Source organism: Mizuhopecten yessoensis, unplaced genomic scaffold (assembly GCF_002113885.1).
Source record: "Mizuhopecten yessoensis strain PY_sf001 unplaced genomic scaffold, ASM211388v2 scaffold4743, whole genome shotgun sequence".
Taxonomy (NCBI): domain Eukaryota; kingdom Metazoa; phylum Mollusca; class Bivalvia; order Pectinida; family Pectinidae; genus Mizuhopecten; species Mizuhopecten yessoensis.
This window is the reverse complement of record NW_018405699.1, coordinates 272,574-289,117: the sequence shown is the minus strand read 5'-3', so window position 1 is coordinate 289,117 and position 16,544 is coordinate 272,574. Positions and strand designations below refer to the sequence as shown.

Genomic DNA, 16,544 nt, shown 5'->3' with positions numbered 1-16,544 from the left:
AGGTGTACCGCATCTCGCTTTAAAGCTGTAAAGTTGCATTTTTTCCAGAAGGGAATGCAACGTTGTGGCTGCTTGAGCCTAGAGATGGATAATTTCAACTCAACGAGTTTGATATCGTGGTCTCCAATACCTGGGAGAGGTTTTATTTTGTTTACGTATGATGGAAAGTTGGTCATGAAGAGGTCCCCCTAGTCGCTGCACCTTTCCGTGTTGGGGGTATTGAGTACATCAATGACCTGAATAGCTATGCTGGTTGGGGCTGTTTGCTCCTGGTAAGGTCACCCAAGCCAGACAGGTTGAAAGGTGGAGGTCAAACCAAGCAGCGCCGCCCTTTGGCCGGGACGAAAGCACGTTGTGCATTCCTGCCTGTGGGTTTGGTATACAGGTGTCCGCCTTCGGGCCAGCCCTTTGGAATGGTTAGGCCGTAGTAAATCCTCAGAATCCAATGTATAAAGTGTAGATATTGTTTCTGTCCTTTTTTCCTTCCCTTTGTCCTTTCTCTTTTCTTTCTTCCTCTTTCTTCTTTGTCCTTTTTCACACCTTCAAAATTTGATTCAGCATTTGTTTTTGTCGACCATTTGTTCGGCCATTAAGCATTGATAATAATAATACTAATATCATGAAGAGGTCAGGTGTGTTGTCTCCCCTTGTTGGAAAGTCAATTAATTGTTCGAGCCCGAGTTCATGATAGAGTTGCTGCTGGCATCGGGCTTGACCTGATCTGCTCGTGGTGATCCGAAGGTTATACCACTATATGTTCGGGAGATTAAAATCTCCAGCGAGCCAAACGGTATCTCGTTCGTGCTCTGGTTTTATTGACTTTAACTCGGTGGAAACAGATAGTAAGAATTGTTCGTCAAGTTTGACTGGGGCCTATATGATGAGGCAACAATAAAGTTTGTTAATGGAGATTTTAACAATAACAAGTTCAAAGGAGTTAGGAACTTAAGAGATTGTTCTTGACGGCAATTAGTACACCCCCGTACCCATCTGCTCGGTCATTCCTGAACAACGTTTATAGGTCTGTTGGGAATATCTCGGAGGAGGATATGTTGGGGTTGAGCCAAGTCTTGGTCCCACAATAACATCAGGATCACTGGAGTTAATCAGAATTTCGATTTCATAGATTTTTATTTTTACAATTTTGAAAGTTTACGACTATGCATCGAATATTCGCATGTTGCTTTTTGTTCGGCTTTTGATTGTTCGAAAACCAAAGGGATTCAAATGCAGCATAACAGCTGAGCAAGCCAACGAGCACGCTTCATCAGTTATGATCAGCAAACACATGGTTTCAAACACATGGTATCAGATTTGAAAATGAGGCCGCGTCAATACTATATGTCAAGCTAGCAAGAAAAATACGAAACTAACTAAAATCATATTCACATGAAAATAACACCCTAACACCGGTTTATCGCATTGACAAATCTGTATTTGACTATCTACAGATATCACGTTAATATATTGTCAATAAGCCTAAAGTAGGCACCATAACTTACTTACGAATAGGAAGACAAAGCAGTTTCCGTCGGGTGATTTTATCACTGCGACTCTTGGACGTGTAGACTCCAACGTCTCGGTACTCGCTATCTAGTTGAAGTGGGGCTATTTTCTCAGGGGAGATTACTCTATTTTACAGTCAACTTTTATCTGATATGGTACTTAACTTGTGTACATACATTTTCGTCTTTGATCCTTTGAATGATGCTTTCGGGAACAATTGACCAAACAGTCTACGACTGTTATGTTATGACCACCGTTAAGACAATATCCATTCTGACTTCAGTGACCTTGACTTTTAATCATGTGACATTTGGCACTACATTGTGCCATAAATGAATTATTGGTATAATATATCATGAATGTAATTGGACTAGATGTGCTGGCGGTATCTTCCTCATATGACTCTGGCTGTTGGGAGGAGGTTATACCTCAAACGAATCGTTCTTCAACTAAGTTGGAGGTTGACGCATGCATCTTGCACACAGGAAAGGCTGTCCTTATGTCACACGAGTATATGTGTGGGTTTCTTCTGGTGCGATTATAGACATAGGTACACACAGGTGACAGTTTATTTATTACACTCGTAAACGGAGACGGTTCGCTGAAATAAAAATACAATGTATAAGTGTACAAATACGGACACGTGTAAACGTATACCCATATCCACATATATTAATACCATAAAGTATTTAATATTTAGACCTTACTTGTAAATTATAAATATATTATTATGTTTTATTTCAGAAATTACATAACATAATTACACCCTAATTTTCACCCTATGACATGGTGTTATAGAACCTGACCACGTGTACCCTAATTTAACTTGTAGCCTCAGATACTTTACGGCAATATATTTCAAATGCAACAAATCATAAAACCCACGTCTTTTTTTCTTTTTTTTTAACTGAAGTAATAGTTTGTTTTATATAATTTTAAATTTAATAGAAAACTTGCCTTGCACTGTGGCGGTAACGCACGCAGGCAATTCACATGCGTCTATTCCAAACCATCAAGGGTTGGTGTAGAGTGAATTAACTCACCTGTGCAGAGCCCAGGTAAGACTTTTCACGTGCATGGACAGGGTCATGCAGGGTCAAAGTGTCATTCTCAGCCAATACTTGCACCCACCTCATATAGCATTACACACGATACACAGCGCAAGTATTAACATGTACTCATATTACATCGTATATAAAATACATAATTTCAAATACTAAACCTACTTGACAAACTGGTAATAAGTTTGGCCACCGTGACATTCTCCTCTGCAAAAGGAGCTGACTCCTGGCTTTAATTAAACTATAAACAGCAAATTATAACCATTAAAAATATGCGGTAAAAGTTCATAAACATTTGGGAAATACTTAACACGCGTGTGTGGAATTATTTATATTTTATTTTCACTTCCAAAAATATGTGTATTATAGTGGTGGTCTTCTTTCGTTGGCTCATCAACGACTTACCAATGAATTGCTTTTAGACTCTTGGGCTTTCATTTGTTTTAGAAAAAAAATAGATTGAAATTTTCCTTTTTTAGATCTTAACATTTTGCCGATCGACGATCAGTATCAGAATGTTTGCAAATTATTTTAAACGCTCAAATGAATCGGAGAATTCCACGATTTCAACTAGAGTTATCTCCCTGTGATCGCAAACCTTACCTTAAGTAAAAATCCCAAGGTAACATAAACAGACAATATACACTTAAAAGAATATCCCCACTGCCAGTGGAAACAATGCATTCCAGATATGAATACCAATCTTTTAAAATAATTGAATGTGAGTTGCAATTAAACTACATCACTACATAATTTGATGGTAAACCCTAAGGTTAATACCCACCAGTAACTGTAGAGATTGACCAATAGTTTCAAAATCAGGAGTAAGCTTTGTTCTCTATGACATTCTCCCACTGCTCCGACTTGCTATACAAAGACCTCGGCTGTCGAATCGGACGACACCAAGGTCCCCATGAGCCATTCTCCATATAAATTATACCATATAAATGGTGTACCAAAGCTGTTGTTAGGACGTTAAACAATAACAAACCAAACCAAACCAAACCTTATCAGAAGATAACGTCTTGCAGGCAGAAAAAGAGAATGATTATACAAATCAACAAGAAATGTACAAGATATACGGAGTTTTGATCAATGTGGTTATAAGTTGAAATAGCTGTATACCTATGCTTAAAACATATGATGTCAAAGAATTTAATAACTGGAGAAAAACATGGTTATCGTTCAACGGGAGATAACTCGCAAATGTGTACGTGTATGTCGCCGCTCACTCAAATATCGAGCGCAATTCGTAAATATGTGTCTTCGATGTTGTTCTCTAATCGCCTAGAGTTCCTGTAACCGTTGTAGGAGGTGAAAACCTTCAGATATCGCGAAATAAGATATTTTCAGGTATAAAGACAGATTGTAATAAAGTATCGCCCCAAACGTATTCGCCTGGATTTACTTTGTCTTTCAGGCATCTCTGTCTTTTTGTCTCGCCTGACAGATGTCGAGGAGGCGGGACATATGTGTTACTTTCATTTGTTTATTTATTCATTTATTTTCAATTCAACAGGCCCAAAGGTCCACTTACAGAATGGATAACAAAAGTACAACACAAGAATAAAATATCAGTCAGTTATGGATGTAACACAGACTAAAAGATACTCATATGTAAAACAAATGGAATTAGTGATAGCAAATATTCTTTAATCGTACTTTGAACTTTGAAAGAGGGGAACAAAACGTATCACAGTCTGGTGCAAAATCAAGATAGTTAAAATTACATTGAATCCTGTTTAAAACACTGTACTTACTAACGTTTGTTCTACTTCTCTGGCAGTAAAACTAGTTAGCACAAAGTGATCGTAGATTACGACCAGGGACTAAAGAACACATTTGCTTGACTAAATATGGGCAATCAAACGCACTATTAACACATTTGTAAAGAAATACACAGTCTAAAAATGCCCGCCTATGTTCCAGGCTAGGAACATTAAAATGCTTACAAATTGTTGTCAACGTGTGCTTTAAAACATAAAAATTTCAAATCTTTGCGCTGGACAACTTTGACCTGGTGAATTAAAGATGTTTGGTAAGGAGACCAGATCTGACAACAGTATTATAACTGACTCCCGACAGGACTTATATATAATGACCTTAAAACAGGTATTCGTGTAAAACTTGTACATGTACGTTTTATAAAACCGAGCATTCGCATTGATTTGGAAACAGTACGTCTAATGTGGGTACTAAAACTCATTGAAGAGGTCAGCCAAACACCAAGATCTTTCACACACCATTCATTCTTAAGGTTCTCACCGTTCATAGTGTAATTAAAAATGATACATTTATTCTTGTTTGTAAAAATTGACCTGGCAGCACGTCTTCACATTCACTTTCATTTTCCACACGGTGCACCAATCATACACTCTATCTATATCGCTCTGTAGCTGCTCACACTCAGACAACGTTCTTACACATTTAAAGAAATTTACTGTCGTCGGCAGACATAGAGTTTTAGATTTTTTTTTACAATAGATGGCAGTTCATTGATAAAAACAAGGAAAAGTTTAGGTCCAAGTATCGAACCTTGAGGCACACCGGAAGTTGCATCACACCAACCGGATGTTGCCCCATTGACAGTAACACGATCGAATCTGTCTTTCGAATAAGTAGTAAACCAATCTAAAATGCTACCTTCTACACCATGCAATTCCAACTTATGCAATAATAATCTGTGGTTTACTTCGTCAAATGCGTTTGAAAAATCAGTATGTAGTTCTACATTTTATCAAAGGCTTTGGAAATCTGATCAGTGAAACATGCAAGGTTTGAAACAGTAGACCTTTTTGGCATAAAACCATGTTGTTCATCGCAGAAAAGCGAATTTATGGAATTAGAAAAATGTACGTCAACCAGTTTTTCGACAATTTAAGATGGAATTGGTAGTAAAGACACTGGTCTGTTAATGGACACTTCATCACGTTTACCTGATTATAAAATGCGAATATTTTTTTCCGACGGCGGCGTCAAGTGTATTTTCGCACTGTGAACTCAACCGCGGCATCCGTTTTCTGTTCTGACAAAATGGTCGTCGTATATTCACATATATTTTGGTTTCGCTCAAATTTGGTATGTACGTGTATTATGGCACTGCGACTTCCGTTCTCCTATTTACGTTTGTTTTTCCGAATACGGGAGTAGTTTGGGCGACATCTGTAATGGCCGACTTCCATTACAATTAGCAATTGTGCCTTTTATACCTCCATGTTGATGTATTGCCAAACTTGTTTATAAAATGTAAAATTCCGAACTTCGGCTCTAATTTACAATGCTTGACACATTGAATCTTATGCTCAAAGCGTTGAGAGGCGAGACATCTAATTACGCGCAATTCTTGTTATTAAATTTCACTGGAGACAATTATTGCGCCACTGTAATAAAATTGGAAACCTTCAAAGAAAATGAATTGATGTTTTTTCTGTCATTATTTTCATATTTTTCCGTGCAAACTATTGTGTATTATTATCGGAGATAACATTTCACCAGCGTCATTCGGTAAGACAAGGAACAAAGTGGCGGAGTAAAACAACTCAACATAAATGTATGGAAAGATTCACAGATTATTCTTTGGAAACTCATATTTCAGTATGTGAAATTCTGTTTAAAACTTCTGTATTATTGGGCCCAGAAAAGTCCAATTAAAAAGGTAAAAATTGTCAAGCTTCGTCTGGCCACAATGAATGCCATATATGATAGAATAAGACCTGCAGGTCAAATTAGTGAAAACTTATTTCACAAAATACTTAATTTACAATCAGATAAGTGTGACCACGTACCCACCACAACGGGAAAGACTAGTGAAAGGAGGCAACTGCGGTAAAGTCAGAGAGTTACCTCCCTTGGAGAAGAGACTTAAAACTGAGAAGACAGTTGGTAGAACCATTGTCTTTTTGTATTGTTTTACGGCCTGTCGACATTGTAAGGCATTTGAAGCAAGAGGAGGGAAATCAACTTCTGGTTAAAAACTAAGTTTGCTCACGGTAAGTGGCACGCATCATACATAACCTTGTAGATCTCATTAAGTCTCACGTTGGAATATATGGAGTCATTAATATTATCTGATTTTGATTTATGCATATTTTATTGCCTTTTTTACATAGCAATGGAATTGGGCACACGTTGTACAACTTATATCAAGCTCTTTCCCTGTACAATAATATATTTTAACAAAATTTCATGATGGCAGAAATACGACAATAAGCTATGTATAATGATAAATCAATTGATAAGTTGACATACATACACCCACACACTCACGCACCCAACCACACGCATGCGCACAAATATAAACATGCACGTGTAGATAAAGGAAGAGGGAGAGATAGGGGGATGAGAGGGGCAGGAGAGAGGGAAGATGGGGTTAGAGAGTCCGATCTTTTTTCTTTCATATTACTGAATAAGAAAATACATATCAGACCACGTGGTTGTTCCTTCTCCATGCGAACGGACAAGTTATACTATTCGCTGTTCACAACTTTCTTCTGATCAAATGTTCATCACATCCCGTGCTATTATATCCTCCTCCTGTTCACTCCGCTCTTGCTGGTATTTCCGTTTCGACTAGTCCGTTCGCACAGAGAAAGACCAAACACACGGCTTCATTATATTTATATATCTATTAGTATTAGTAAGATACATGTAGAATATGATCTGATATAGTAATAAGGTTTTTCTGCACGTTTTGTCTTGTTGAAATGATGACGTAAGAGTTGATTAAAGTTTAGCTTTGAAATTTAATAAGAGATAACTTTTGACTTGACGGCGGGATATTCTGGAGTGTCCAAAATAAACCCGATGTGTTCCGTACAGAGTCTAGAACCTAACTGATTTACAATACAACATATCACAGTTAAATACATGTACGTACAATAAAGGTACCTGAGGTTTAAGTGACAGGTGTCGCTAATTGTTAGATCAATTACCCGTGGTCAGTGTCCACAAAGTAAAGGCTTTTACACTAATCCTGTTACGTAATGTTGCGTAATGTGATGGACAAAAGTAATGACTTATGAAAGTAAGTTTACAGAGAGTACGTACTTAGGGATATACAAACTTCACACATGAGTCTTATCTCAAATGTCACAAAGGATATATAGTCATTACAATTAAGGATAATGCCACATGGATATAGCCAAATTCTGTCTAAATGTCGTATAAACGTGTTTTGCATTAATTCGCACTTGAGTTGTTAGATATGGACAATTCGAAATATAAATTTAATAATAGATAGTAAGATTAAAGTTTTTCATGAATAAGCAATTATTTACACAATTAATTTCAGCGCTAATTTATCACAAAATTTCTGTGTGATAGTTACACCATCACTATTTCAGTAAAATAAGAGTTTCATAATAAAAGAAAAATATTAGTAATCTTCCTGCTATGAAAAAAATTCCTGTAGCCTCCAAGTGGGGATCCCAGGCACCATGCGAATTCCTCTGAAACCACCACTGCTGTACACCGACGAAATACTCAAAATCATGTGTGACATTGCATAAACTTGTTTAGAAATTTATTTCGTCTTTTCGTATTGCAGAGTTATCTGCTCTTGTGAGCAGGTATTGATTGTTAATTACGTCATTTGTTTGTGAGAGTAACGTCATAATTTTTTGAGAAAACGACGTAATTTTCTCACACAAACTAATGACGTAACAATCAATACCTGCTCACAAGAGCAGATAACTCTGCAATACAAAAAGACGGAATAGTATACCGTGATGCCCTACAAGTCTGTGTGTCAAGAATATGTCTTGTACAGGTCTTTACTGTACGTGCATTTTCTATCTTTTGTTCTGTTTATTATATATTATATATTTGTGTTACGTGCATACACTTATACATGCATAAAAACAGTATATTGCATACAGATGATGTATTATATAGCCCACAGGGTCGTGATAATTCATTACAGCTACATGTATTATAGCCCACAGGGTCGTGATATTTCATTACAGCTACATGTATCATAGCCCACAGGGTCGTGATAATTCATTACAGCTACATGTATTATAGCCCACAGGGTCGTGATAATTCATTACAGCTACCTGTATTATGTATATTTGAACTTAAACTGATACGTTCACAGTAATTTGACACGTTTATGGGTTTATATCAACTTTCGGTAAATAAATATCCCCCCACTACTGGTAAGCTTTTTACCGAAAGCTGATATAAAATCATAAAACGTTTCAATTCATCAAATTTTATTGACAAGATTTCATAGTCAATTGGATAGAATTACCGGCAAAGCCTATATAAATTCTCTCCGACGAATGGTCAAAGTGGAATAAACAATGAGACATAATATTTTAGACATATTGGAAATGTAAAATTGAACACAAAATAATTCATATTAACACAAGGCGATAAGGGGAAGTAACTCGTGAAGGAAACATCTCACACACCTCATACACACATACACACACATACAAGTACATGTACAAATACATTTATTTCAGCATATATATACACTATCATAGACAGATATTGACAGACTTAGACCAAAAGTCTATTTGCATATATCGCACTGGTCACTGCTACCAACAACTGTTACAATTCATTTGATACATAAAGAGTGTAATTATTTACAATGTTAAGATAAGTACATGACTGTACTAGTCAGTAGTCATGCTCAACTAGAATCTCCTGGATGTAATATAGAATCAATATATTTTTGTTTTACTATGTACATCGTGGCTTTAAGTCATAAACAAATTAAAACGACGGGAGTTTCCATTAAAAACATGCACATCATCAAGTATAATAATAAATAATAAAGGCTTTGTTTATTCTTGATAACATATTGCGCATGAAGCTCATCTTACATACGGTCAAGATACAATGTATGATAAAATGTACAATATTTACAGCTATAAAAAAAGTATTCGTCTATTTGTAAGCCCATCACAATCAGGACAGCCCTGGAGAAGAATGTTTATATCAATGTGATTGTGGTTTCCATAACTATTAAGAGAAGTGAACAAAGTAGTTCTTTGATTATTAAAAATAGGACATTCCAAAACGTAATGATAGCTGTAATAAATTATCATGTCCCTATGACATAGCACATCTACCAGGAAAACTTAGTGTATGCGTTTTATAGGGGTGGTCTTTGTTTCAAGAATAAATATGAGCATTTGAAGCAGAGTACGAAGTATGTGAATGAATTGTAGAACTCATAATATCGGACTTGAGCACGACTAAAACAGGCCGCTAGACTCGCTCAAGTCCGAGTTCTAATAATGTTTGGGGAGCGTTCAGTCGATTCAGCAAACCTATAACTGTAGCTAATAATAATATTTATTCAGGTAAAATAGGCATGTTTTTACAAGATATCACATTTTAGAATGAAACAAATAATTAAAATCACAATGCAGCTTGTAAATAAAAAAGAATATTTTGTATTAAGACTGAGAATAATAATAGATCTATCATAATAAAAGGTTTCTTAATTCAATGCTTGACATATATCACAGAGTATAAAAATCTAAAAAGTTCATACACTGTAAAAAAAAAAAAGAGGCAGATATTACTATAAAATGGGACAGACTATTTTTAGTATATGAAGGTAGATATAAATAGGTGGCATTATAGGAGTGGTGCGTGCCGTTTACCTAGGATTACCCATAAAAGCCACAAAGTGCCTTATTTCCAATGGGGTCCTTTAAAAATGGAAGAAAATAAAAGCAAAAATAAGAAAATCAATCCGGTAACGGTTCAGATAGCTCAGAACAGGATATATGTGTATCATATCAGATAATTGTATTTCCATTTATATAGAAAACAACACAACATACATAATAATTATTATTTATAGTGGCAGACAGCTTCTTATAGTAGCAAACTATAATATATTGTTGCATAGTTATTTTGAAAGTTTCAAAATACTAAAACAAACTAAATATACTGGCAGATCTTTACATTACTGATTATAGAAATTAAAGGCATGAAAACAATTGAAATTTGAAATGATTGTGCAATGCCGCAAGTCGAGCTTTCCAAGGGTTGGGGGTCCCCCTATCAGCAAGATCTGCTCGACCTGCACCGTCGCACAGGTGTATATATTATTTTGTGACCGAGAATGAAGAGGTAATACATGATCAACTGCATTTTTTGCTTGAAGCACAAGGTGTTTTTTAGCATTGGTTTTGAATTTATGTTTGTTTTTTATATTTTTGATATGATCCGGTAAAGAGTTCAAATCTTTAGCAGCCGAAAAGAAAAAAATAGATGTTTCTGTACCATTGACGTTATTAATAGCGAAATTTGAATTTCCGGATCTAGTACCGTATGTGTTATTGTTTTTGGTGAAAAATGCATGCATATACTGAGGGCATTTCTCTACATTGAGCATACTAATTGTTTGTAGTTCAGTAAAGGTAATTATTGTCCTGTTATTTGAGTTATGAATAAAACGGACCATTATATTTTGGGTGATTTGTAACTTTTTATGTAATTTAGAAAGACCCTCATACCAAGATGAACAGGCATAATCGAAATGACATTGTATGAGAGCTGAACATAGAGTTTTTCGTGATTTTTGGGATAGACAGTTACTATTTCTGTAAAGGAATTTTAGTCTTGGATTGATTTTTTGTATGACATTGGAGACAATTTCTTCTCCAGATAAAAATCTGTCAATCATCACCCCAAGGAATTTTACAGCCGAATGAGAATTCATAATTTGACCTTTCGCATTAAACCTGAAATTTATCATTGGGCGTTTGAATAAATTTTCTTTTTGGACCAAAAAGGATACTTTCTTGTTTTTCCCAGATGTAATGATAATTTATTGTCAACAAGCCAATCATGACAGGATTCCAAAACCAAGGAGAGTTTAGATGAAATTGTTTCAGGGCATTTATGTGAGAATATCATAGCACTGTCATCCGCATAGAGAAGTAATTTACATGAATTTTCAATACTTATTTCCATGTCATTGATATAAACCAAAAATAAAAGTGGTCCCAATAAACTTCCTTGGGGAACCCCGCAGTTGACATTACCAACTGACGAGTGTACCCCATTAACACTGACTAGTCGAGATCTACTTTCTAAATAAGTTTAAACCAGCTGCAGGACTCGACACCAATAAACTTTAATTTGTCACACAATATAGAATGATTTACTGTATCGAAAGCTTTTTGTAGGTCTAACAAGACCATACCAGTGGATAAACCTTTCGACGTTTGAGATTTTATATAGTCCTTGAGATAGATCAAACAGGAGTCAGTAGAGTATGATTTCCTGAAGCCGGATTAAAATTCATATAAAAGGTTATTTCAAAAGTTTTCTAATTGGTTATAGACTGCTTTTTCTAAAAAAAAAAACCACAATATTGAGGATGCTAACAGGTCTATATATATAGTTTTCTGCCTGAAGTCTATCCTTCCTTTTGAATAAAGGGATAACTTTTGCAGTTCTTAGTAAGATCCTCAGGCCCTCAGATATGGATAAATTTATTAGAAAGTCGATAGGAATTTTGATTATTGGTGCCGCATCCCGCAAGAATCTGGCAGGAATTTGATCTAAACCTGTACTTTTACATATATTCAAATTGCATAACTCCCTGTACACAAACTCTTCCGAGACATGATGAAGATGAAATTTAATCCCTTTCGAGTTTCTTTTGTAGCTCCACTACACATCCCTGGCTAGATGTATAAACCTCTACATGATATGAAAGCTTTATTTAAATTCGGTATAGTTACAAACGAAAAAACATAAGCTCTGATGAGCTTTTAACTCTCGTGACGATTTATTCATGAAGCTGGCATCATATTGTATCCTTGAAGTCATCTCTTCAAAAAAACACCAAAGCAGAAGTGTTTGTTGGCATACTTCCATGTTTTATCAAAGCAGAAGTGGAGTTATGCATGATCGATTTCCCTTTGGGGGCCCCTAAACAAATAAATAGAAAACCAATATGGCGGCCTGGACTGGTAACAGGAATATTTATGTCAATTTCCGAAGCACGAGGGAAAATGGGCGTTGATGTGAGTTCGTTTATATTATTTTAGTCCATCAATATATAGTTTTTGTCCGTGTAAATGTTGTACGACATGTGTTGAGCGTCTGGGACAGTGTTAAGTCACGTAAACAAACGAGCAGGTGCTCGATCATTTACATTGGTTACGGCGAAGGAAGAAGGTAGATCGGCAGATTTGTCAGAAAGAACTGACAAAACATTGGCGGATGTTTTGTGTTGCTTAACGTCGTTATAAAAACATGAAAGTGATAAATTTACTATCACATATTTACGTTTCACGGGAAGAAGTGACAAGAAATTGGAATAAGTAATGAAACACACCTGAAAGATTATAAATTTAGAATGAAATCAGGTCCGGATCACAAATTATTGTCGGAGAACGTTGCCGATGTGATGTTGTTTTAGGATCTTAATCGTTAACCTACTTGATATCAAAGGCAATCCTATTATAAATAACACATATTTGGAAACATAATCAATGGAAATGTACGTATGTTGATAAAATGCAAGGGACATGCACTTGCATGTTAATTGTTCTCCATATTGAGTGGACTTTCAACAATATTATGATTTTCAATTTGTTTTCATAAATCACCCTTATTATTTTTAGCTTTATAAACAGATACAAAGATCCAGATTTGAAGTGATACAATTGACACACTTTTTGCAAAAAATCTTTGGAATATATATATACCTGCCAACCCAAGATATTTGAAAATTAAAAAGAGGGTCATAGTGCGCAACCTCTTTTTTTCCCAATAAATATAAGAAAAGTAGATATTTAATTAGAACTTAAATATTTTAATGATGTAAAAGTTACATTGTACATTTATTGAACTGTTCTTCCGGCAAATCTAGCAATACCAAATTTAAAGCTGAAAAATAAACAGATTTGTTAACAAGACCACTTATAAAATCAATTCACGTTAATATATATGATAATGTGTTTTCACAGGGATTTTTTTATATCAATTAAAATGGTCCTGACAATAAGATGTCACATTCTACTCATATAAAATACCATTTTGTTTCTGTCAATAAAAATGGTCCTGACAATAAGAAGTCGCACCCTATTCATATAAAATGTCAGTTTTATACAAGAATGCGTGTTTTTGAATGTCTTAGAAACATCGTTTTTAGCACCAGATCCAACTGAAATGCAGTGTTTGGTCCACGGCCGCCTGACTTTATTCACTATAACTCATTTTTCTACGACATTTGATATGTGCACAGTTATCTTTACTTTGAGCATTTTGTGATTTCAAATAGTCATAAAAAGAAGTACCAGTATATGTATCAAATTTGTTGATAAAATAGGTTGAAATTCTAGAAGAGCATTTTTATATATTTTCCGTATACACCAGGCCTAGGGACTAATATCACCTGTTTTTAAATATTTGTTCAATAGAAATCCTGCAGTTTATTATTATTTTCATAAGTAAGATAAATTAATTTAAATATTAAAATTAAGTATTATTCTATTAAAAACATGAAAGTTATATGATAATAGTTTTTCAATACAATTGTAATCGATAAATACATGGTGTTTTTTTTATTAGTTTCTGACTTTCAGGTACTGTTGTACTTACCAGTTCTTCTTCCTCAATTCGTCCATTCAACAACACATTATACGTCACAGACAGTAATCATGGTATAATAAACTGTCTGAGCTATAAAATATACCCCAACACTCTGTCATCATTTTACCTGTCGACACCAATTTGATTAAATGGACTGCGTAAAAGAGGCTGTGAAATAACCAACACATTCAGTAACTGAATATAGGGAAGGGTAGATGTTGTATACAAGCTAATAAAATCTAGATGTATCCAGGATAAGGGGTGCACAATTAATTATCATTACACTTTCTGGGATGTAGCTAAACAAAATAAGTAGACCCCCCCCCCCAATTTTGTGTAGCTGTATGGGGCATAACTCCTGCACCCTTACAGTAGCAAGAATACAGATTATTGCACTATGCTTGCCCCAGTGGAATTTTGGCCAGCTTTCAACATTTCATTTTTGATCATAAATATTAGTACTATTAATAATTGAGTGATGTGTCTAACTATATCTGGTAATACACAACTAACATGTGAAGCTGCTGTAATTTATGAAAAAAGGGATTTTCAAATTAATTTTACACTTTAACTCATTCACCCCTGAAATTTCATAATGGACTATTCCAACCTTTGAATTGGAAGTGTTCAAATGTGTTGTCAGGGGTAAATGAGTAAAGTACTGTACAAGCATAATGATATGTAAATCTTTTATCTGCTGAGATTTTCCTTTTCACAGGTAATGCATGATAACGGCCAATTCCAAATGATATTTGAAAAAAATATATATACCGTTAATTATTTTTTCTTGTATATTGCTAAGAAGATTAACTATAATGGGGAGAAAATACTTAAAGTTTTATAACAATGCTTGTTTAAATTTAGCGAAACATAGTTCAGGGTATGCTCTTAAATCTTAGGTACAGAACGGAAAGTGGACCCATTTTGTTTTAAGGCGTAACTCAAATTACCCCAGTTACTAGGGGGCATAATCTCCACAAATTGGTTGTTTGGCCAACTCAGCCAGATTAATGATGTCACTTGATAGCGGTGATGACAAAACACAAACCCCATTGTATTATTATAACAATCTGTACTTACTGTACTCTGGTCTGCTATTTTCCAATAAATGTTGTTAATTATAGGCCCAGACTAAGTGAATGGGTGCATATACATGTAGCAGTCAATTTGTCTCTCTGTTTGCATCGTCTGCAGACCAAAACTTTCGAGGCGATGTAATTCATGAAACGAAATAGATGTACCATGGCAAGATGTTGTGTCACTTAGACATACAATGTATTAAAGTAAAAGGTCATTGCCATACGTTGCACATGCGTGTCCCTGTGGGTCTCCCTCAAAGGCCAAAGTGATACCATGTACAGGTCCCTCAGGGTCACGACAAAAGGCCAATGTCATACCGTACAGGTCCCTCAGGGTCACGACAAAGGTCATTGCCATACGTTGCACATGCGTGTCCCTGTGGGTCTCCCTCAAAGGCCAAAGTGATACCATGTACAGGTCTCACAGGGTCACGACAAAAGGCCAATGTCATACCATGTGCATGTCACACAGGGTATCAACAAAAGGCAAATGTCATACTGACCAGGTCCCACAGGGTCATGACAAAAGACCAATGTCATACCGTACAGGTCCCTCAGGGTCACGACAAAGGACCAATGTCATACCATGTGCATGTCACACAGGGTATCAACAAAAGGCAAATGTCATACTGACCAGGTCCCACAGGGTCATGACAAAAGACCAATGTCATACCGTACAGGTCCCTCAGGGTCACGACAAAGGACCAATGTCATACCATGTGCATATCTCACAGGGTCTCAACAAAAGGCAAATGTCATACCGACCAGGTCCCACAGGGTCATGACAAAAGACCAATGTCATACCGTACAGGTCCCTCAGGGTCACAACAAAGGACCAATGTCATACCATGTGCATGTCTCACAGGGTCTCAACAAAAGGCAAATGTCATACCGACCAGGTCCCACAGGGTCATGACAAAAGGCAAATGTCATACCGACCAGGTCCCTCATGGTCATGACAAAAGGCCAACGTCATACTGTACAGGTCCCTCAGAGTCACAACAAAGTTATTGCCATAGCATGTACAGGTCCCTCAGGGTCATGACAAAGGTCATTGCCATAGCATGTACAGGTCCCTCAGGGTCTCATCAAAGGGTCAATGTGATACCATGTACAGGTGCCTCAGGGTCTCATCAAAGGGCCTATGTGATACCATGTACAGGTACCTCAGGGTCTCATCAAAGGGCCAATGTCATACCATGTACAGGTACATCAGGGTCACGGCACAGGGCCAATGTCATACCATGTACAGATCCCTGATGGTCAGGACAAACGGCCAGTCTCATACCATGCACAGAGCCCTGAAGTTTAGGACAAAGTT

At 36.1% G+C, this 16,544-nt stretch overlaps 1 protein-coding gene across 3 annotated transcripts in view; it reads left to right on the top strand.

Moving 5' to 3' along the window:
• Positions 1-12,489: 12,489 nt before the first annotated feature.
• The window catches only part of LOC110449649 (serine/threonine-protein kinase DCLK2-like), a 48,808-nt gene continuing 44,753 nt past the window's right edge, over positions 12,490-16,544 (top strand). For all 3 annotated transcript variants that reach the window (XM_021496642.1, XM_021496641.1, XM_021496640.1), the window contains exon 1: positions 12,490-12,571. The gene's annotated coding sequence lies outside the window, so the exon portion shown is untranslated. The remainder of the gene's footprint in view (positions 12,572-16,544) is intronic.